This window comes from Myxocyprinus asiaticus, chromosome 12 (genome assembly GCF_019703515.2).
Source record: "Myxocyprinus asiaticus isolate MX2 ecotype Aquarium Trade chromosome 12, UBuf_Myxa_2, whole genome shotgun sequence".
NCBI lineage: Eukaryota > Metazoa > Chordata > Actinopteri > Cypriniformes > Catostomidae > Myxocyprinus > Myxocyprinus asiaticus.
In genome coordinates, this window is record NC_059355.1 from 25,112,959 (window position 1) to 25,137,133 (window position 24,175).

General features: G+C 40.8%; 1 protein-coding gene across 4 annotated transcripts in view; it reads left to right on the forward strand.

Moving 5' to 3' along the window:
• Positions 1–24,175, forward strand: part of LOC127449324 (ras-related protein Rab-6B) — a 166,669-nt gene that overhangs the window by 52,561 nt on the left and 89,933 nt on the right. For 2 of the 4 annotated variants that reach the window (XM_051712673.1, XM_051712674.1), the window contains exon 2: positions 17,546–17,600. The exons of the other annotated variants lie outside the window; for them this stretch is intronic. The gene's annotated coding sequence lies outside the window, so the exon portion shown is untranslated. The remainder of the gene's footprint in view (positions 1–17,545; positions 17,601–24,175) is intronic. 4 annotated transcript variants of the gene reach the window in all.

Consider the following 24,175-nt stretch of genomic DNA (forward strand, 5'->3'; position numbering starts at 1 on the left):
AAACAAATCGGCCAAAGGGAAAAATGTATCGGCCCATGCGATAATTAAAAAATTCCTAATATCGGCAGTTTTATCGGCCTCTGCGATATATCGGTCAACCACTAGTCGTTAGACAAGTACACATGACTAATGTGAGGCGTGACTCGGCTGCTTCTGGTGGCTGCTGATATTGACGGGCATCTGACATCAATTACAGCTGAATAATTAGTTGATTGACTTGCTGTTTGTGAATTCTGTTGCACAAAGTGCAACCAGTGCAGTTCACATAAGGCCTGAACACAAGATGGTGATCATTCTATGCAGAGGATTGGGTTTGTTCTGATGTTAATTTTTAGAAGTGTTTTATTATCCAACAGTTTATTATCATTGGCAGCCTGTTTTGAGTAAATTATAACACTACATGCATGTGTGTAATTGCAATAGACCATAATAAATTAAATTGTGTAATATTACCGTGCCATAATACTACCGCCGCTTACCAGTTTTATTATTTGCAATCAATTTATGTTTATTAAGGCCTGTTAGTGTTTAGTAGTGCAGGAAACAAATGCTGGAATATCTTCACAAACAAATAATAAGCTTGTATTGTGCTAATGCTTTATTGACAGAAACCATTTTAAAAGTTTTCAGTGAATTCAGTAATTTTTGTTTATTTTGTGCTGACCAATATGGCAACTTGAAGTTATACTGAAACCTAGCAGTGTGGATGCAGTATCGTACAAAAGTAAATGTTTTCAATTACAGGTACAAGTTTTTCAGGTAGACATGCAGCATTAATGCCGGTTCATAGTTCTGCATCAAACCTCTGCCATAGTGTATCCATTTGTGTTTATAGTTCTGCGTTGGTGTGTCTGCCTCGTTCTGCAAATACACAGCCAAAATGCTAGAGAGAACGTTTCATAAATAAACAAAAGCAATGTTATTAATGGATTCAAAAGTAGTTAATAATTTATTGAAGCATTAAAAACTCAGTCCATCAAAGTATGTGAACTTGTTGTGATTTAGATTTAGAATTCAGAAATTATATATTAATATTATACATATTGTCTGCCATTTGAGAGAAAATAAATCAGGGATATACTGTACAGTATGCTTGCTCTTGTTGCACTTAAATAATAAATGTAAATGTTTTGGCACACTTTGACGCTCTGCGTTGGAATAAAAAACAAATGAATCAATACCTACTTGCTTGACTAACACCAAATGGGTGTCGTTTTAAAGCTAAGAATGTGGATATAACAATGCATTTTCATTTGCTGATTGTAATAAGTAAAGGATGGTCAAGGAGGCAGTGGGAACTGGTTGAACATTCAACATAAAGTTTGAATATCAAACTCAACTTAAAATCAACATAAACATGTCTCTCTCTCTCCAACCGGTGCCTCTGGCCACCCCTTATCTCGCTTTCTCACTGATCAGCTGATTCAGCACCGGTCATGCTCCATCACGGCCCGGCCACGCCCTCCTCCTCGTCATACTCCTCCCCCGCCCGATTCAGGCCGCGGTGCCACCAGTCTGACTAATACACTGCACTTCCGGCCGTTCTGTCAGCCGGTGTCCCACCCCACCTCCTGTGAATCTGGGGGCGAGACGAGGGGAGGCGTGGGGAGAGGGAAAGGTTAAGCGGAGACACACACAGAGAAAGAGAAGAACTTGCTCCCAGACACACTGTCGCCTGGTCCTCAACTGCTCCTCCGCCCTCTTGCGGATGCCAGCTCTCTCCTCCCCCGGTGGACGGCAGCAGGTCCTCCGGCCCCTGGTGGATGGAACCACTCCTCCCCTTCTTGGCAGACGGCCGCAGTTCCTATGGCTCTTGGCAGCCGGCAGCGACCCCTCCGTCCCAAGGCAGATGGCCACGGCTGCTCCACTGGCAGATGGCAGCGGCGAGGACTCCGCGACAGCATATCATCTCCTCCCTCCCGGGTTTCGGCACCACTGTAACAGGTAAAGTATGGGCAAGAAGGAGGCGGGAACCGGCTGAACAGTCAACATATAGTTTTAATATCAAACTCAACTTAAACCAACATAAACAGGGGCCTGGGTAGCTCAGCGAATATTGACACTGACTACCACCCCTGGAGTCATGAGTTCGAATCCAGGGCATGTTGAGTGACTTCATCCAGGTCTCCTAAGCACCCAAATTGGCCTGGTTGCTAGGGAGGGTAGAGTCAAATGGGGTAACCTCCTTGAGGGGCGCGTGGTGAGTTGTGCATGGATGTCACGAAGAATAGCGTGGGCCTCCACATGCGCTACGTCTCACGGTAACGCTTCTCAGACGAGGAGGCAACTGAGATTCGTCCTTCGCCACCCGGATTGAGGCACTACGCCACCACGAGGGCTTAGAGCGTATGGGCCCTGTGCATCTCTCTCTCTCCAACCGGTGCCTCTGGCCGCCAGTTATCTCGCTCTCCCGCTGATCAGCTGATTCAGCGCCGGCCATGCTCCATCACGGCCCGGTCACACCCTCCTCCTTATCACACTGACAAATAAGAAGTGTTCCGTTTTCATAATTTATGAAAAATGATTATTTACTGTACAACATACTGTCAAACATACGGTCAAACATCTTACAGCTCAGAGAGGTCTCGAGTGGAATGCAACAAGTATTGTCTCACTCACATACCAAATATATACTGAGTAAAAGCCAGAGAAAAAAATATTTTTATCATGTTTTTGCTTGTAACTTCATGAAACATAAACAGTATAAAAACAGCAGATGCTCCCAATTAAAATGAGCCCAAAAATGATATGATGCATAGAAGTTAAAATAGTCTTGGAAAAAAAGCTACACTACCTAAGATACATTTTATTTCATGCTGGGGGCGGTGTCTGGTTACAAAGTGGACCAATCACAGCTGTTGTGGTCAGCATAGATGGTGAATTGTTATATTTTTGGAGAGGTACACATCAGGCTACGATGCAGAATTTGACACAGAAGTATAAATAAACTTTTATTCACTGATTTACCGACATGCCAACATGTGCAGCTTTTAATTGTGCTAATCGCCACTCTACATGGTCTGGTGTAAAATTCCATTGGTAAAAATATTTAATTAATTATTAACGCACACACTTTGTTGTGAGGACATAATTTTTATGCAGCTGTAGAGTAAGTCACATCACAACTGGTGCTAAGATGGTGACTACTTCCAGGGTAGTTGCGGTGACCCTGCGCCAACTGAGCACCGCAATAGGGATGAATGGGTATGCTAAATGATAGCTCTCTCCAGGTATTTTAGAGCTCCTTGACCCACACTGCATGTCTGTGTGTCTGCAGACTGCGTGCGTATGTCATAATTGTAACATTGTAATAAATAATAAAAAAAACACTATAATGTCAATATGTACTTTAGTAGTAACATATATGTTTGATGTGTATATACTAATCTTAGTCAGTAAACAACACATATTAATATTATGAAGCATAGACTTTATTCACACCAGCAGACTACAATAAAAACATATTAGACAAATACACAAAATGCCTTTGTTGCTTTCTGTGTATTCTTTACAGAGGTGGGTAGAGAACCCAAAATTTTTATTCAAGTAAAAGTATAATTACTTAAAACAAATCTTACTCAAGTAGAAGTAAAAGTAGTAATGTTAAAAATTGCTTGAGTAAGAGTAAGAAAGTATCCAGTTAAAAGAAAGCTCAAGTAGCGAGTAAGTTGTTACTTCCACATAAAACATAATGGATGATTATGCCCCAATATTCCATTACATAAAAAACATTTAACATGTATTACAGAATAATAATAATTATACTACTAATAATAATTCTTTTTCTTACTATTCTTCTTCTTATTATTATTAATGGAAATTGTCATCACCTTCATGTTGTTTCAAACCATATGATTTTCTTCCATGGAACACAATTAAGGAGATGTCAGACATAATGTTTGCGTTTTAGTCACCATTTACTGTCACTGCATGTTTTTTTCCTCCATATTTTAAAAGGGAATTGTGACTGAGACTGTCATTCTCTTATTCTGTCTAATATCTTTTTTGGGTTCCACAAAATACAAACGGTCACACAGGTTTGGAACAACATTATGGCAGGAAATTATGACAGAGTATTAATTTATGGTTGTACTAACACTTTAAGGATGCATGTCAGATTTGGACAAATCTGTCAATTAGAAGAGAACTTTGGAAACCAGTTTCTAGTAATTATTATAGTGAAAACGTGAACAATGTCCCACAGGCCCAATTATATGTAATGCTGAATAAAACGAAGCACGATCATACTTTTTTAACGCCTACTGTTGCTATTTCAAAAGTCCTGCATGGTTTCTTAGTTCAGTGTAGTTTTCAGTGTCGAAAGAATTTTAGATCATCAGTTCTATACACTAAGGGTAAACGGCAACTTATCTCTGTGTTTGGACACGTGTTTCAGGGCTTGCTCTCTGTCCATAAAAAAAACACGCCGCATCTGTCAAATGCAGAAATATGCTGTGCATGTGCAGACATACTGTCAGCTTGCTCCAGAAGTCAAGCACGCAATCTGCAAAGCATAAGACATTCTTACTTAACGCAGATGTTTACATGGATTTACATTTACTCATTTGGCAGTTGCTTTTATCCAAAGCAACTTACAGTGCCCTTATTACAGGGACAACCCCCCTGGAGCAACCTGAAGTTAAGTGCCTTGCTCAAGGACACAATGGTGGTGGCTGTGGGGATTGAACCAACAACCTTCTGCTTACCAGTTCAGTGCTTTAGTCCACTATGCCACCACCACTCCAGGAACCATAGGAACTGATATATTGCAACACTGATATAAAAATGTATACATATAAACTGAGGTCATAAGAGCCAATAGTTACAGAATCACCCTGAAAATGACAATGACACAGACACTGCACTGCATGACAAAACTACTCTTTTTCATTGTGTGAAGCGAAGAAAGTGTTTGTTTGGCGCGTTTGCCAAAGTCAGTGATAAACTGGACTCGATTGACAGAGCGCAGCTGTAAAGTTCAGCTGTCGTAAAAGTCCCATTCAAAAATCTCTCAATAAATTACACATTTATTTACACTTATTAAATTAAAACCAGTAATGTAATGATGGGAACGTTGCCCATTGTAACGAAGTAAAAGTCAAATATTTTCATTCAAAATTTACTTGAGTAAGAGTGAAAGAAGTACCCACCATTAAATTTTCTCCAAAAGTTACTCAGGTAAATGTAACGGAGTAAATGTAGTGCATTACTGCCCACCTTTGATTCTTCATAAGTTAAAAGCAGTTCTTACATTCTGTAGAGGGGTTAGAGTAGGAAGGAAACGGGAGCCGGTTTCACAGTCCACGTGAGTAAACTTTTAATACTGGTACAATTGCTTTTCAGCTTCACAACAACAGAGGGGCTTTTCAGCACACACACAAAGTATTGACTTTTCAGCACTTAAACAAAACAGTTTCTCAGAACACATACAGAGTCTCTGGTCTGTCTCTCTCTCCCGGTCTGTCGCTCCGGCGGTCTTTTAACGCCCGTCTCCGTTGTCACTGAAACGAGACACAGGTGTTTAATATCAACATTCATCAGGTGATGGCCCTTACCGCTTCCTCTCTCCCTAGTGACAGACACACGACCACGTCCTGTTCCACATACCCCCACTGCCCGACTCAGGCCTGGGCCCCGTCCGGCCTGCTAACCGCCCCCATTCCTGGAGAGGAAATCAGCCACAACCATCTGCGGCCCCGGCCTGTGGACCACCTTAAATTTAAACAGCTGAAGTGCCAGGTACCAATGAGTGATCTGCACGTTGGTATCCTTCATGCAGTGGAGCCACAGAAGCAGGGCATGATCCAAGCAGAGGATGAAGGCCTGCCCTAGCAGGTAATAGTGGAGGGTTAGGAATGCCCACTTGATGGCCAGGCACTCTTTCTCAATCGTGCTGTACTTAATTCTCCCTCAAAGAGAGCTTGCAACTAATGTACAGCATGGGCCGCTCCACCCCCTCCACCTCCTGCGAGAGCACAGCCCCCAACCCCCTCTCTGATGCGTTTGTCTTCAAAATGAAGGGGAGAGAGAAGTTAGGAGCATGTAGAAGCGGCCTGCCACAGAGTGCAGATTTCACTCTCGTGAAGGCCTGTTGGCACGCCTCTGTCCACTGGACCGGATCTGGTGCCCCCTTTTTAGTGAGATCGGTCAAGGGGCTGGTGACATCAGAGAAACTAGGCACAAACCTTTGGTAGTAGCCAACCAGCCCCATAAACTGTCTCACCTCCTTTTTGGTCTTGGGACATGGGTAGGCCACTATCGCCGCGGTCTTATCAGTTTGAGGTCATACCTGCCCATGACCCAAGTGGAAGCCCAGATACTGTACTCCCCGTCCACCTCAGCGACCTCAGGACGGCTCTCAGATGCTGCATCTACCTCTGTCAGTCGTTACTGTATATGATGATGTCATCTAAATAGACAGTGGCGTATGCAGCGTGCGGCCAGAGAATCTTATCCATGAGGCGCTGGAATGTGGCAGGAGCCCCGAACAAACCGAACGGAAGAGTGATGAATTGGTGTAATCCAAACGGTGTGGAAAATGCAGTTTTTTCTCGGGATAATGGAGTTAAGGGGATCTGCCAATACCCCTTTGTTAAATCCAGTGCTGAATAAAATTGAGCCGCACCCAACCGTTCGAGCAGTTTGTCAATTCGGGGCATCGGGTATGCGTCAAATTTAGACACTGCATTGACTTTCCTGTAATCTACACAGAACCGGACTGACCAGGTACATGAACAACCGGGCTGGCCCAATCGCTGTACGATTCCCGCGAACTGGGATGGTGAGAGGTGGTCTCCATAAGTGACCGGGGTGAATGGATCGGCCTTGAACTTCACCTCCGGCCCGAGCTCCGCCCTCTTTGGAACTACCATCGCCATGGACATGAGGACCACCTCTCTCCATAATTTAAGGAGGTTGAGGTGGTAAATTTGACGTGTTCCGCGTCTATCCATTCGTTTAACCTCATAATCGAGATCCCCGACTCGCCGTGTAACCTCAAAGGGCCCTTGCCAGTTGGTAATTTCGAGCTCGATGTGGGGAGTAATACAAGTACTTTGTCTCCCAATGCAAATTCCCGTAGCTGTGCACCCCTATTATAGAGCCGGCTTTTTGTCTCTTGAGCTTGGAGCAAATTTTGCTGTGACAACTGACCCAGTGTGTGTAGCTTTGCTCGAAGATCAAGGACATACTGAATTTCATTTTTGCTTTGGGAAGGTCCTTCCTCCCACGCCTCCCGTATGACATCAAGCACCCGTGGGGCCGACATCCATACAGGAGCTCGAAGGGGGAAAACCCCGTAGAGGCTTGCGGGGAATCATATTTTTCAGGGTTCAATTAAATCGTTCAACCAGCCCGTCAATTTGCGGGTGATAAACGTTGGTGCGAATCGATTTAATACCCAGAAATTTATAAAGTTTGTGCAGTGTACGGGACATAAAAGTTGTGCCCTGGTCGGTGAAGATTTCTTTCAGAATCCCCACCCGGGAGATAATTTTGAAGAGTGCCTCTGCAACATTGCATGCTGAGATGTTGCATAATGGCACCGCTTCCGGATATCGCATTGCATAATCCACCAGGACTAATACAAACCGATATCCACGTGCTGATCACTCTAATGGCCTGACGAGGTCCATACCAATTCTTTCGAAGGGGGCCTCGAACAAAGGTAATGGGCGCAATGGTGCTCACGGGGTGGCCGGTGGATTCACCAACTGACATTCGCAGCATGCCACACACCATCTGCGTACATCCCCGTGAATGCCCGGCCAATAAAAGTGGGCCATTAAATGGTGCAGTGTTCTCTCTTGTCCTAAGTGACCCACCATCGGATTATGGTGAGCCGCCTGGAAAAGTGTTTCCCGACGGCTCATCGGGACTAATAACTGGGTTGTATTTTCATGGGTTGAGTGTCCTGCATCACTCGATACAACCGGTCCCTAATAATCGAAAAATATGGATATGTGAGGGCGACATCTGGCTGGAGCTGCTGGCCATCGATTACTGTCACTTGGTCAAAGGCGTGCCTAAGGGTTTCATCATGCTCTAGAGGGATATCCCCCTCTGGGAACTCCCTAAGGGTGGGAATGCCAGAGGATTCACCTCCTGTGCCATCCTGACGCTGAGCAGACGTGGACGGCCCTGGCTCAGCCTCCCCAGCCATCGCATCACACATCACACACAGAGATTTCGGTTTGCAGGACCCATCCACACACAATGCTCTTAATAATTTTTTAAAGCCCAGCCAATTGGTCCCCCGGATCAGTGGATGGGTGAGGCGGGAATTGACTGTGGCCTCCACTCTATGCTTTTTCTCCCGGATTTGAATAACAGCTGTCACTACCGAATATTTGTGAATATCCCCATGCACACACCTCACCATCACCTTTTGTTTTGCACCCAAAGCACTGTCATGAACCAGGCCATGGTGGATCGAGGTTTGATTACAGCCCGAATCCACCAGGGCTTGGTATGTATGCCCCTTAACTCTTACCGGTATGCGGTACATCCCAGCTCGATCGGGGGAGGTCAGTGGCATGTTGGGTCCCGGATCCACGTCCCCACCTCCATTACCGGACACCGGTCTTGGATGTGTCCCAGCTTTCCGCAACTCCAACAGACCGGCCCAGGCTCCCCGGCTGCACCCGTGGTGACGGAGACATCAACCTGGGTAGGACAATAGAGAGGGGAGGGGGCCTGCTCATAATGCAGCCCGCGGAAGTGGGGCACTGGTCTGGGTGAAAACACTCCCCGTTTCCGGGGAGCGGGTACAGGGTGAGAGGGAGGAAAGGGAGGACAAGAGGGGGAGAAGTAGCAGGAGAGGGAGAGGCGGGTGTTGGGGTGGCGGGAGGTGAAAGCAAAGAGCCATTACGAGCAATGAGAGACAGCTGTGAGGAGCTTATAAGGCATAGGCTGGATCATGATTGTATGAGATATCTGAATTGAATGAGTGAATGAAGTAATGCTTATTACAAATCCTCTGCCTGAAACATTGCATATGTTTCCACTACCTTTATAATGAACTGTAGGTGCTGTGTTCTGGTCAGAGAGCCATTGGGCTGCAGATGGAGACAGGTTTGGCACAGATGGGAAGCTCCACTAGGGGCAAGGAGGGCACCATTACACAAGGAGGCCATTTACAGAGCCTTGGCTGGAGGGCTTATTCTAGCAGACCGAGCTCAGTTCAACAGCAAGGAGTCACTGCGTAACTAGACACTAGAGAGTTATCACAGGAGCGAGGATGAAAGGCTAAAAAAAGAGCTCTGGGAGAAAATATAAGAGAGATGGGAAGATTTCGGTGGGTGGGAAAAAAAAAGATGCAATATTCAGCACTGATACTCTGTATGGGACGTCACTTTCTACAACACACAGACTCCAGAGATATGGAGGAGGGGTAGAGTCGCTCCACGGGGCCTGGCACAAGTTCCTCCAAATAATTACCACCCTGTCTAGGCTGTATCCTATAATTTGATTCATGTCAAAAACCTGTCAGATAGTTTTGCTGTCATGCTTTTGAGAAGAATAAAAAAATTACAATTTTGGGTCCTTTGAGAACAAAGTCCCTTGCCCTTGCCAGTGTCCTTCATGCCTGACACACTCAGCATGGTTGATCTATTTAGGTGTTTTTTGTTTTGTTTTTTTGCTGAAACCTTTTATGGAACCATTTGCCCATGTTAATTAAATGTGTGCCGGGGTGTCCACCTCTGCTGCCAGATTAAAGTGATGCAAAGTCAAAAAATTCACCTTCAGTGGGAGTAGCAATCCTGTCCTCTCCCATAAGAACTAAGACTCTCAGTCTCTTTAAACACAGAAGGTAAACTTTTGGGCAAATCTTTTTAATGAGAGAGCGTAGAGTGATGGACATTATGGCCTTTGTTTTAAAACTGCTCATCTAGTGTATTATCAGTACAGCATCAGACATCAGATATATAATTTGAGGAACATGCTGCCTTCACTATGCTGTTCTGTGGGAATGATCCTACTTTGCACTTCTAATGTTGTAACTGAGAGTATGTTATGTTCAAGTGCTTTGTTGTCAGAGAGAATATGAAACATGGCGAACACCAGGTTAATTCTTACATTTTCTTGGAGAACTCTTATTTTGACACCTAGTGGCATTTTTTTCCGCGGAGGCAAGGGAGGCAGTGCCAAAAAAATTTGGGTGAGGGAAAATAAATGGACTGTACATACTGTAAATAAAACAAATAAAATATTACAAAACGTGAGCTCAAATAATGTGTATAGCAGTTATATTTCTAAAGTAACTCTGTCAAACAGCGTCACCAGCTGATACAGTTTCAGATGGAGGCAGTGTCTCTTACGCCTCCCTTAAGTGCATTTTGATCTTATTGAGCCCTGGCATGGCGTGAATGTGCAGAGTATTGATGAAAAGTCACGTGAAAGGAGACACCTCTACTTTAAACTAATTCGTTCAATATGGTGTCAATCAATCAATGCGATTATGCCTGCAGCGGGTCTCCACAAATCACTATGAATGAAATGAGCTAGTTATAGTGGCGATACTATTAACAAAGTAAACAACTAACCGACTTGGACAACACCACTTTTGGTCATGTCCAAATCAAAATGAACTTGAAATGAACTGTATGTAATGTAAGCATGTAATGGTGTGTGAGTGAGATGGTTTTTAGTGAGCACTTGCTCTTAAAGTTATAGCTCCATGCCATCATGCCACCATTACAGAGTAGATGACTGATTCGAAAATAAGGTGACTATAAAAAACAATAGACAAACAGATAAAAGACACGAAATATGCTTGCTGTATTATTTTAGGTATTATTTTTGAAGCAATGTAAAAATAATATAATAAAATGCATAAACTTGATGAGTCTTTGATTTGACTTGATTTATTAAATAGTCTGTTAATATGAACATACAAAAAAGTGTCGTATGCTTATTAACAGTGTAAGACAAAAAGTGTTTCATATGCCTTCCCATACAGAAAGCTGATAATTTGTCAATGAACATATAATGAACATATATAGTTATTATATTTGGGTATGTAGGCTATAGCCTAAATCCCACTATGATAGGAAAATATATGTTACATGTGCTGAGATGGCAATCTGCCTACTCATTCAAAAATCCACTACATTTCACTTTTGACACCGTAATATGTGTTACTCAACTTGCTGATGAAAATGGAATTTATTTTACAAATATATGATATTCTCTGGTTAAAAAATGTACAAATATGCATCAAATGGTTACTGAAATGCGTAAATGTACTGTATATGACTGAAATGACAAGTGATAATAAGGAAGCTGCATTTAAAAAAAATAAAACCTATTAGAGATGGACATTTAAGTAATTTTGTAGTCGAGGACACTTACCCACAAAAAAAGAGTAATCGATTGCTAGTAAATTAAAATGTAAGTTAAAAATAATTTGTATGACACATACATGAAATTTATATCTATTTTTTAATTACATACTCAAAAATGTATATATTTATAACGTTACCAAGAATGGTTTCAAAATAAGATAACTTCAACAAACTATGCTTTTCTTTTGGGGGAAAAATTTAATTAGAATTATGCATTTATACAAATGAATAGTTTAAAATAAACAGTTAATAACAGTAAAAAAAAAAAAAAAAAAAAAAAAAAAACATTTGCATTTACCCAGGGGTTACATAGAAACCAATACTGATGGCATTAGGGTAATGCACATAAATCAACTTTTAGTCTACTTTCTACATGCTATCACATTTTTATTGTATATTTTTTATGTTAGCCTAAAAATTATTTGTGTCTTGCATCATCAAACGGAATTGCAAAGTAATGGTTTCCTGAATATTATTTCCCTCTTTTTGCCATTGGTCAGTCAAGCTGATGCACTTACGGCATTAGTCTAGCCAATGTTGCTATACCAGGTTGGTCAGGATGCTCAAGCAAACAGAGTAATGATTTGAAAGGTCCTTAAAACTAGTGTTTACACTTTTCAGGGAAATCAACCTAAGAATGGCTTTCTTAGGGGCTAACGTACAAGTTCATCACAATGCAGGTATTCTTTTTTTTTCTTTTTTTTCATAATTGCAATCAGTATTTAAGATATGTTGTTCCATTTCATGTTTGTAATGAATATTTTTTATTTTTGATAATTTTAGCATCTAGAAACTTCGGAATTCAGAAGATTTTTTGTACTTCAGTGTAGGGAAATTATGGTAGTATAAATGTACATGTATGGATTAAAGTGCCCACGTACCTTCACCAATAATATGTAAGGAAATTTATGTGTTAGGAATTTAATTAAACGGTCTTAATTTAAACATGTCTATGCCATTATGTAGGAAAATTAGCGACTTTGCATATCTCCAACAATAATACGTTGGAAATTGTATAATGGAACTAGCCGCGTTCGACCACCATTATAAAAAGGATAAATGACAAATAATCAGATTAGAAACCTGAATAAAGATTCTCCACCATTTAAAATGTAATACAACAAGCTTGTTGTATCCGATCACAGTTATTATTTAAGGAATTAGCTTAAGGGAATTATGATTAATTCACTCATTGAAAGGATTACGGTATACGTCTAATCACTCGGCCACGCTGAGTTGATATGACGTAGCTGTGAACTCTTTAGAGTAATACTATTCTCATGGCTATTGAAAATAATATCACAAATATGTTTAGATATGGTTTGAGCTTCGGAGCACAGATCTTTTAAAAAATCAAGTGACGAGATTGTTTATCAAAATATACCACATTCAAATCAACTTTGAATACAAACAAGACTTTATTGCTAATCTAAACACATGACAAACATGACAAACAGGTTGGTGAGTAAATTGTAACAGAAGGTGAATGAAATTAACTGTACAGAGAAATTGAACTTTATGGAGTCTATAGACAATGCCTTGAGAACCATCAACTTCCATTTAGAATAAATACTTCGATTTTCAATCGGGCTACTCAAATTATATTAAAGATACCCCAGCACTTTCAGCGAAAGTTGAAGATGTACTTTTGTTTCCTTGCATTGCTTTGGTTTTTTGGCTCTTTGTAGAGTTCTGTTTCTCCATCAGTGTTTTGGACTTCTGTTCAGATCATGGATTGGAATGATGAGGCGGGGCTTTGGAGCGAGGCCTCCCGCCAGGGAGACTCGTGACTCCCCCTCATGTTGGTGAGTCGTAGCGCAGGGAAGAGAAGGGCTTCCTCTGAACTTTTCATTCCCAGCTTTCCTGGACTCTACATTGTGCGGAACCTGGCAGAGGGGTGCCGACGTGAAGCCAGCCGAGGAAGGGCTAAGAGCCACAAGGGAAGAGAAGAAGCGAGGATGCAATAGCACGCTGAAGAGAGAAATAAGTTCTTCCTTGGTGGGGAGATTTTGTTGAGATGAGGTTGGCCGCACCCCAAAGGTGTCTTGAGCCAATTAGAAGTGTCTTTTGCTGGGCCACATGGTCATTTCTGTCCTCCCCTCAAGATAATTAATTTATGGCCAATTGTGTGTGAAGATTTCTGTTTCCTGCTCAAAAAGTAAACATTTTAATCATGAATTTCATAGGAAAATATATAACTGCAAATAATCCAAATATACTTCGCAGCATCATTCTGGAAATTAACTATGGACCTCATAGGTACCAAACATGAGGGTAATAATAATAATTGCAATGGTAATAACATGCATGATAAGTGATTAAAAGAGTAATAAGAATAAATCATATGGTGAAAGCAAGGATAACATTACATGAGGTAGTCTATAAGAATAAATCATATGGTGAAAGCAAGGATAACATTACATGAGGTAGTCTGACGATCTCAAAAGTAGATATACATATGAGAAAGACAAGAACAACTTTAGTTCCATGTATTTAAAAGGGTAAAATATTAATAAACCCAGTCATGAAATTTCAAGGTTTCAGATCTCGCTCTCTTGAGTGTAACTTCAAGAAGGAGGGGGGACCGGGGGCCTGGGTAGCTCAGCGAGTAAAGACGCTGATTACCACCCCTGGAGTCCGCGAGTTTGAATCCCAGGGTGTGCAGTGACTCCAGCCAGGTGTCCTAAGCAACCAAATTGGCCTGGTTGCTAAGGAGGGTAGAGTCACATGGGGTAACCTCCTCGTGGTCTATAATGTGGTTCGCTCTCGGTGGGGCGCATGGTGAGTTATGCGTGGATGCCGGGGTGGATGGGGTGAAGCCTCCACACGCGCTATATCTCCGCGGTAATGCACTCAACAAGCCACGTGATAAGATGCGCAGGTTGACGGCCTCAGATTCTGAGGCAACTGAGAAAAAAGAAGGAGGGGGGACCTCCCTCCTTTGTTCCTAGACTGAGAGCTTCCTAATAGGATACCAGATTAAAAGTTATAATGGTTACTCCATTAACTTAGAGCATGGTGATGCTTGATTATCTGTTATTGTAAAAGATATAGTCAGGCTAAGCCTGGTGTATAAAATTATATTGTACATTTGGTCCAACAGAGAGCTTGGGCATCTTGGGTTGAGATGCATAGAGAGTCAAAAATTCATTGTCTGCGTGGAAAATTTCAGAGGGTCATACTGAGTCTGCCCTATGTCACTGTCCTGTGGGGTGCAGGGCCTCCTTGACCAATGGCCCTTTTGTTTTAAATCATGCAGTTTTGCTGTTTTAGCAGAATGGTTAGTGTCCTGACCAACCATTTGGCATTCGTTAATTATCTCAAATCAACAACCTAAAAGGAGCTTCAGTCTCCCAAAAGGAGACTCCCAGAGGGGAGTGCAATCTTTCTGACAGTTCTTTTGTTTAGTGATGTGATGCAGGATGGACCTGGGAGAGGGCGCCTCAGACTTTTCAGCACCAAATGTATAGATTCACAGTTTTATGGCCTGGAAAGTCTCTAAGGTTATTCCTCCAGAAGGTTCTGCTTATTGCTTTGTGTGTCCTTTGGAATGTTTCCCTGCCTGGTGCACTTAAAGTCCTACATCAAGGTGGTATGGGAAATCAAACTAAGTTAACACCTTATAGGCCTAGTTATAATATTCATGAGTGTAACGGGGTAAGGTGTGCAAGGAGTGGGCGGGAACCAGCTGAACAGTCAACGTAAGTTTTAATGACATAAATGAACTCAAATCAACTTTTATTGAGGGAAGCAGCCCAGTTTAATCGCACATGTGATCTGCTTTGTGCTATTCTGTTACCGGAGTTCGCATATTGAGGGAAGCCTGGTTGATGTGCTTGCACCTGCTTGCTCCAGTATACACTTGTAGAATAGAGAAGAGGGCATCACTTGCATGAGAGATTCTCAGTGGATCACGCACGCTATACCAGTCTTCAATCACCTTGCGCACATCCACGTACTACATGAGAAGCATATTTAGCGCTTATTCATCTTGCTTTCGGCACTTTAAATCAGCAGCCGCCAATACATTTTCAAAGCAAGAAAAACCCTGATAAAAGAAAGTAGGCTATTTTAACATCCAAAAAAAAAAAAAAAAAAAATACATTTGACCTTTACATTTTTTTTTTTTATTTTTTTTTTTTAAGGTTGCTCAAATATCATTTCAATTCCATGTTGTTGCTTTCTTCATAAATCTGACATTTAGGTATCATCAGAATCTATGCTTAAGCAATATTGGATGTTCTATTCCAAACTGATACAGTCTGTCAGCACTGTCATCACAGGCTGTTGTTCTTTATGTAGTCTTTTCATATTGTGGCCACTTTGCTTTAGCAGACCACTGCTAGTGTCAGATGGAAAGTTTCATGCTAATCTGATCTCATTGGGCAAGTTTCAGGGGTTGGACTTTCCTGAGTCTTTCAGTTTCCAGTCAGGCAGCTGTCGTGTTTGAATGGAATCTAATTTAAACATTGAAACGTCATGCCAGCCTTTCCTGGCCCGCTGGCCTCAAATGGCAGACATATGACTCCCATCTTCTCTCTCAAGGCAATCACTACCCCCTCTGAAGTCATAAATTTCACATCTCTTGTCACTGTAGTGTGTGTTTGTTAGTGTGCGTGGTGCCCTTATACTATAGAGGTAAAACACTTCATTAGAGCCTGGTAGTGGAGATTGAATGGTTCAGCTGAGAGTTGTTTGCAGTAGAGTGAAGGGTCCTAATCTCATTTTTTTTATTTTAATCTCATCATGTTTGCCCTTTAGTGAGTTCAGTGTGTTCAACCTGTCTATTACAGGTTCTACAATGCAATAGTTTATGATGATAATGATGTACTGAATAATTGGAGATGCACAGACAATTTTGACAAGAATCTCACAATTTTGGGAGTCACTGGCTATCCATAATAAATCCAAAGTCCAAAAGTCTAAAATCATATTGAAAATTTAGGATTCAACATTTAATTTAAGCATGGAAATAAACAGAAAGTTATAGGATGTTATGAAGTCAAACGAAAAATAAATATTTAATAAAAATAAAAACAAATTTGTGACTTTGACCATGTTAACTACTTTGTACAAAAGGTCAGATTTCTCGAATCACGCTGGGATAACATGGGTCAATAGATTTTGCAGAAACTTGTTCAGACCATGCCAGCTCAAGTGCATGCTGTCATTAAAGCAAAAGGGGGACATACTGTACCAAATAATATTTAATACATGATACATTTTTAGTTCAGCTCTTCACTCATAGTGTTATACTTATGGTATACTGTAATTTGTAATCTGTATGATCTTTTTATAAATATTATATATATTATATGTGTTGTTTATTTGGCTTTTATTCTATGTGTGTTAGCTTTGGTTGTCTATATGCTAGTGTACTCCTAAACAAAGATCACTTTTAGCAGATTCACTCATGTTAAATTTGCAGTCTTTCTCTTCTGGGAAAACTGACCAAAAATATTGATGACTCAGATTGCACTACAGAGATTTTTTGTCCAATCAAATCGTCTCTTAAATTAATTTATATTCATTCAACTTATATTTGTAATAATCATGTATAAAAATTAGAAATATGTAAAATATCTGCATTGTCACTAGCTGTCTCAGAATTTTGGTCCCCACTGTATGGTGAGTGTGAAGAGGTGTGTCTTCAAACTTTATTGTAGTGTTGAGAGGACCATTAATGGGCAAGGATGAAGAAATGTCTTTCTCATTCCATTAATTCCTTTTGCGGAAAGAGGATTACATACAGTAGTTCTTTAAATCCTGCTCAACGTCACCCTCACACATAAAAATAATGCAATCATTTAAAGGGAATGAGGCGATGGGACTAAAGTCCAAAAGTGAATAATTTCTAAGGCGTTTTATCACTAGATTAAAAGGAAACAACAAAGGTGCATAATCTATTTATGTAAATGCCACAGTTAATTTCATTATCAGGTGCTCTGTTGCTAAAATTAGAGTCCAATATTATTTGTTTATATAAAAATGCATTTACTTTTCTTGTGGAAGAATAGCTCTGTGTCAGTGGCTCTGGTTCATGCATGACAGGGTAGTAAAGATAATCACAGAAGACTGCGAGTACTGTGAGTTTCCTGATTGCGAGTTAATTATGCAAACATTACCAGCTAAAGCTTTTAAAAGCAAACCTGATGCACTGCCGGATCCCGATCCCTAATGAATGTCTGCTGTCTTTACAGGCACTACATTTTTCTTTGGAGGATATTGAGTCGTCTTCCTGTCATGGCAATGAAGGTGAATGGGTGCATAACAATTGTTCTCTGGCTGGCTCAGTTTCTGAAGGGCTTAAAATAAACCCTCTGTAGTCAGACTTTTCAAACAAAATCCTGGTACAAACCTGCCATCATGGATTCTGTTTGAGGTAAACCATTTGGATCTTCAGGCATCTCAGTATGGAGTTATATTTGTGCCACAATTCTGTGCAATGATATCACAATGATATTTAGAGCGTTTAAGATTATATTTTTAGTGCACAAAAAGTTTTTTTGCATGCATGTGGACATTGTAAACTGTGCGTCTTTTTGCTAAGATGAATTCCTTTTAAGCAAAAAAAGTGAATTTGCTCAGAATTCTGAAATTTATGTAACTCCATTGTTTTTTGCACTTGCAAGAAATCACTCGTTCTTTCCTCATAGCCACTCTGCGTGCACTAATTGTTCTACTGCTCACTTGCTCAACAGGGTTACAGTCAAGGCTGTAACGGAATACATGTAATGGCGTTATGTATTCAGAATGCAAAAAAAAAAAAGTAACTGTATTCAGCCCCCGTTACGTTTTCAAGCACCTGTATTCAGAATAGTTACTTTATAAAATTTGGTTAGAATACTTTTAGAATACCTCTCTCATAATTACCACAAAATAAGATAGAAAGAAAAACATTCTTGTCAATCAAGTGAGAAACTTTATTATTTTTCTGACAAGTTTTTCTGAACAGCGCAGATGCGAGCTGCACACTCTCGCTCTTACTTCCACAGATCAGCAGCAGCGTGTTACTGCAGTGTTGCCAGGGTTTCATTCCAAATTGGGCTCATTTGAAAACACAATTGTGGGTTAAAATCTAAGAATTGTAGGTTGTGTTTTTGGGACACTTTATAAATGTACCGCGGTCACCAAATGGTTTGATGTCAGGCACTAAAGAATGAAAATACATCTTATTCATGTATAATGATGGCCAGATTAAATATCTGGTAACCCCACGGCACACTGTTGTCTTAACAATAAGCGCGCTGTCAGCTGCGCAACAGTATCAATACAATCGACAATGTTTTTTCCACAAATATAACATTTGCGCACATTATACATTGTTTCCTGCGATTGTTGCTGTGTTAATCCATTTAAAGATGGAAAGGAAAGATGGACATCTCTCGATATCATTTGGTGAGTCATGTCCACATCAGAAACTTGCAGAATGAAGAATGAACTGTTGAGAAATAGCAGTTATTAATGACAATAATATGAACAGGTAAAATATTGGTAAAGTATAACAGGTAAAGTACTGCAAAGAAGAAAAACCTTGTGTAAAGAACTACTGTAAAATTTGGCTAGTTCAGTGTGACACATATTGTAATGTACAGACATAATATTTATCTCACTTTTTAAAAACATCTCATATGAAGTGATTCACAAAAAATATAAGATTAAAAGTAAAAGAATCAAAAGTACCCCAGAATAAAAGTGTTGGTAATAAAAAAGAGATAGAAAATAAAATTAATAAATAGGCCTTATATGGGAAAATGCAAGCAAGTCTAGTTAAAATTATGAATACTACATTGTTGTCAAATTACCTCTTTATTTTGTTTAATTTCTTCATGTGGCATTAAGTTATCATCTCGAAAATAAATATGGTTTATTTGCATTTTTTTTTCTAATTGTGTGTCCAAATATATTAGAAGAAGATTAAAATATTAAAATATTAAAATATTGTAGTTGACCACAAACTGCCTGCTGTTTGACTTCTGTCTCCATAAAGAAAAATATTAGTGTCCAACTCCACATCTTATTCAAAGAAACAAGCTATTCAGATTAATTTAATTTGCTTAGATTAGTTAAAAGTGGAGGTCTAGCACTTCAGATATAGAAAATAATGACATACAGTATCACATGTAATTCTTCCATATAAATATGTATTCTAAAAGTATTCTGAATACGTTACTTTTTATTTGTTGTATTTCAGTAATACTTTACTGAATACATTTTAGAAAGAGTATTTTATATTCAGCCCAGAATACTTTCCTAAAGTAATCCACCCAACCCTGGTCACAGCATTACAATATGTAAGAATCTCAGACAGTAAGAGTTGAGGTGGTACTTTTTGATTGGCTGGCTTGATCGCCAATCATACTCCCTTTACAAAAATTACGAGTTCTGGCAAACTTGCTGCAAACTTGTACAATCTTGCCGCAAATTTGCTGCAAATTCACCACTCATTTCCACATACACATGAGCTTTGTGGCAAACTCTTCATTGTCGCCAAAGATTTGCTGCAGGTGAAGAGGTGCAAATGTCTGACAAACCTTTGCGTCGCATTGCAAGCTCATTTGCATGTGCAAATAATGAGTGGGAAATTTTCAAGTTTATGGCAGTTTTGTCAGAATTATAGTTCCCTATCTGTCACTCACTCGACTTTTCTTTGAGAAAAGGACAATGGGAATTGGCGAGTGGAAATTGCATGCCACTCCCCTGGACATATGGGTATAAAAGGAGCTGGCTCGCAACCATTCATTCAGGTTTTGTGCTGAGGCGCCGAGACAAGGTCCCGGCCATTTCAGCGGGTACTTCAGTGTTGTGGCAAGAGGGACACAACGTCTCGTTCCCTCCATCAGGGAACGGAGGTTACGAAAGCAACGGCCGAGCGGTTGTGTTTCAGCGAGCTGAATTCCTCTGTCGGTCCATTCACCTCTGCATGCTGTTGGATTTATGGCACATTACAGCGGTTTCTCCCCCTCGTGCACCGATTGAGTGCAGAGAACGCCCCTGGGCGCTTCGACAGCCTAAAAGTGTATATATTCTTGCAAATAAAAGAGTAAATTTTCTCTAAAAGAGTGGCACTAATGGAAAGCATCTTTTTAAAGATGTCTTTCCGTCTGTGTATATTTCCTGGTTGTGGTCATTACCTCCCCTTCTCTGAGGGTCACGATCGCTGCCTCACGTGTCTGGGCTTAGACACACTGAGACAGTGTTCGTCGATGGCTCATGCTCTCACTGCAAGAGCGTGACCATGGCTTTTCCCTTCTTAAAGGGAAAAGCCACTCCAGCCATTTCCCACCCCTGTCCTTCTACCTACAGGTATGAGGCTGCGTCGGTTAGTGCTGGGGCGATTTGGAGACCCCAATGGGAGCTGTTCTGCCATGTAACCCACCACACACCTCCCATTCCCCAGTATGCTCGTTTGCCCCGGTCGAGTTCTGGGATGAGACCAGCGGCTCGCCTCAGGGCAAGTTCACGGTCTCATTCGGGGCTCGTGAAGAGGATGAGCTCTCGATCGCAGCATCGGAGAGCGGGCTGGTCCAGTCTGATGCTGAGGACTCGGCTGGGCTCCCACCTTCGGGTGCTGTCACCAAGTCTGAGGCCGACGCGGATGCTTGCCTGGGCGGTTGCGAGCGTTGGGCTGGAGTGGGACCCTCCACTCTGCCCTGAACCCTTGTGGATCTAACAAGGACAGAAAGAGATGTGAAAGGCCAGATGTACAACTAAACAAGAGGATAAGTACATCAGAGACTCTAGTTTGAGAAATAGATCCCTCACATATCTTCAGCTGACAGCTTCATTGAATTCTACCCACTCATCACCAGTTTCATATACAACAGTAAAGAGAAGACTCGGGTGCAGGCCTTATCGGAAGAATTGTGAAGAAAAAGCCACTTTTGAAACAGAAAAACAAAAAGAAAAGGTTAGAGTGGGCAAAGAAACAGACATTGGAACACAGATAATTGGAAACGAGTGTTATGGATTTTAACCCCATTGAGCTTGTGTGGGATCAGATAGACTGTAAGGTGTGTGAGAAGTGCCCGACAAGACAGCCACATCTATTGCAAGTGCTACAGGAAGCGTGGGGTGAAATGTCACCTCAGTATCTGGACAAACTGACAGCTAGAATACCAAGGATCTGCAAAGCTGTCATTGCTGCACGTGGAGGATTTTTTGATGAGAACTCTTTGAAGTAGTTTAAGAAGTTCTGAAAAAAAATAATTCAAATTGTAATCGTAATTTTCCACGTTATTAATGTTCTGACTATACATTGTGATCAGTTGAATGCCACTTTGGTGAATAAGGCTATGTTCAGACTGCAGGCAAATCTGATTTTTTCTCAAATCAGATCTTTTCAGGCAGACTGTCCGCACTATTAATTGCAAGTGATTTAATCAGATTTGCACGTTCAGACATAACCAACCTATCTGCATGGGTTGCTTTGGTAATGACGTAGGCGTACCCACATGACTATGCTTTCAAAACAGATGCGGGAAAAATGGAGGTGCATCATCTCGCTCTCCAAATAAGCGCCTTGTCCAGTCGCGGTGCAGAACTCCGCGACGGAGGAGACTGGTAAATATTGTGATGTTCCGTGCTGCAGTCCCTGATTTTTGACGTCATCATTGTGTGTTGCATTAAGAGTGATGCAAAAGACCATTTGAAATCTGATTTGAGCAGCCAGAGCATCAGGACTGAGACGCATCTGAAAAAATCAGATTTAAATCGCATTTGAAACCACCTCCCGATGTGGTTTGAATCAGATTCGGAAAAATCTGATTTCATGTGGTTTTTTGCTGTCCAGACTATCAAAACTCATCTGGATACAATCTGGATATGCAAAAAATCTTATTATTAGTGGCAGTATGAACATAGCCTAAAAGTACCAATTTCTTTCCATAAGAGCAAAATCTGTCCATTATATATATATACATATATATATGTATAGTGGCAAGGTGAGCAAGAGACAGACACAGTGGGAGAGGCGAGGAAATGCATTTATTAAAAATAATAATAAACATAAAATGTTCATAAAGGGAAAATATGGGGAAATGTGTCCAAATGAAAGGGTAATCTGGCATTCTCACGGTGAAACTGGGCTCCGTGCAGGAAGGGGAGTGTTCATGGAATGGCCCAGGCGTGAACGGGGTCCAACAGCCCAAGTGCTCCCCTCCTGAGTCCATGGGTGGCGGCAGCATCCTTGGCGGCCTGTCTTCCCAGGCCCACGGCAGATGAGAGGGAAGTCCTCCCCGGTGACACATCTAACTCGCCCGGGGTGTCCGAGGAATGGGTCCGGAGATGCATCTAATTCGTGCCGGGCCCTCCCTGCTCTGATCCTGGGCTTGTGAGGATGCCAGTGTGTGCACACCAGGGGTGTTGCTAGACTTCAGTGACATTCGGGGCTTAGCCCACAGGACATATTATAATATAAAAATCCTTCCTTACATGACTTAAAAGATTAACACCCTACATGTCCAATAACAGTTAGGGCCTATATTAAGCACACAACACTGACACCTGTTCAGTTTTATATGAGAAAAAATCAGGTGCACAATAAATGGATCAAACGCGTTTTTAATTTAAATTGCGGATCAAAGCGACAAACTACAACTTGTCGGCTCATTTGTTCATTGTGCAGAAACTAACGCTTACAATAAAATCAATGTAATTTAACAATTAAAATTTGAAATTGTCATTTATCATACGAGAAGAAATTTGAAACAGTATGAGATTAAAGTCATAATATTTTGAGAATAAATCAGAACGAATGTAATGTGGTGGACAACAGCAAAGGGGAGCATCTGGGTCTTAACATACAACACTACTAACCAGAGAGATAACACTGGCTATGCAACTTTGTTGTCAAGTTTTTGCGAACACTCTGTTCATAAATGAGGTGTGCATTAGTACATGAGTTTTCAACATATGGGTGCCTGTCAAGGGAGGTGCGAGATATAGGCTTGCACTCAAGTGAAACAAAAAATAATTGGAACTGCTGTGAATTATATAGGTCCATATCAAGATATTGTATGTGGTAGCATCCCCTCACAGTATTGTGAGTATAATGAGAGGAAAACCCATTAACAACGCCGAGCGGGACGGTGCAAATCTGTCTGGTTCTTTCTCCTGAATAAATTACATTTCCTACATAACCGCTGCAGTGTCTGGATACTAATAACTGTGCTGATGAGCCAAAAGACCAAGGATTTCTTTATTGCTAAATCCTAAACTAAAGTAGGCCTATGATTTAACTACATCCTAGACATCCATCTCTTGCATTAATGAAGCTGCTGACTCGGTGTCCGTTCTATCATTGTGATAATGACGCTCTGTTTAGCCTAATATTGAGATTTTTTCCCCTCTAATATATTACTTAATTCTCACAATGCTACGACTTTATTCTAATAATTTTTAACTTTATTCTCAAAATTTTATTAATATAATCTCAAAATGCTACAACTTTATTATAATAATTTTTACTTTATTCTCATACAAAATGTTTATATCATAATGCTACGATTTTATTCTCAAACTATTATGACTTTAATCTCATAAAGCTTCAACTTAATTCTCGTCATTTTTACATTATTCTCTAAATATTATGGCTTTATTATCGGAATTTTATTTACATTTTTTTACGTTGCAATAAAACGCCACTGTGGAATCACGAGTAAAGTTAAAAATAACATTATTTTTTTTAAATGCATCTCGAAACACCTGCATTGGGTTTCATGATTCCAGGTTGTTTTTAACAAAGCAAAGTTTCAATGCTTGATAAACTATATGACAGTGTTTTTTCCCCTTTTTGCTCCGGTGTGCAGACTTAAGGACAATAATTAGAC